This window comes from Penaeus monodon, chromosome 25 (assembly GCF_015228065.2).
Source record: "Penaeus monodon isolate SGIC_2016 chromosome 25, NSTDA_Pmon_1, whole genome shotgun sequence".
In the NCBI taxonomy this organism is placed as follows: domain Eukaryota; kingdom Metazoa; phylum Arthropoda; class Malacostraca; order Decapoda; family Penaeidae; genus Penaeus; species Penaeus monodon.
In genome coordinates, this window is record NC_051410.1 from 4,481,315 (window position 1) to 4,481,984 (window position 670).

Here is a 670-nt window from a genome sequence, read left to right on the forward strand (position 1 = left end):
TACCTTCCATTCCCTTCTAACGCCTTCTTCTAATTCTATCCCCCTCTTTCTCTCCCCCCCAACACCCCCAATTCCTCCCCAACTCCCCCGTCTCCCCTTCCCTCCCGTTTCCCTATTCTTCGGCCAAAACTACCCCCCCCCCCTACATCTCAACCTCCCCCTCTCCCCCTTCCAATTCCTTCCCCTCCAATCCCCCATTCCCCCCTACTACCCCTTTCCCCCTACCCATCCCCCATTTGCCCTCCTCCCCATCCTCCCCAAGGGTGGCCTCCTCCCCAATCCCCATTCCCTCCTCCCAATCTCCCATTCTCCCACATCATCCCCCTCCTCCCCATTCCCCCCCCCCCTCCTCCCCATTCCCCTTTCCCCTCCTCCCCATCTCCCCATTCCCCTCCTCCCCATTCTCCCCTTTTTCCCCTCCCCCCCCTTTCTCCCATTTCCCCTCCTCCCCATCTCCCCATTTCCCCTCCTCCCCATCTCCCCATTCCCCCTCCTCCCCATCTCCCCATTTCCCCTCCTCCCCATCTCCCCTATTTCCCCTCCTCCCCACACCTCCTTCCACACTTCAATGGACCTCACAATGAAGAGCCTTTTAAGTGCAAGATTTCATATTGCAATGACTAAAAGACCAGACAAAGAATTTCAATTTCGGTTTCAGTCACTCAACTTC

At 57.3% G+C, this 670-nt stretch overlaps 1 protein-coding gene across 1 annotated transcript in view; it reads right to left on the reverse strand.

The window, feature by feature from the left end:
• Positions 1–670, reverse strand: part of LOC119589307 (hemicentin-1-like) — a gene marked incomplete in the record, with an annotated part of 75,735 nt that overhangs the window by 17,031 nt on the left and 58,034 nt on the right.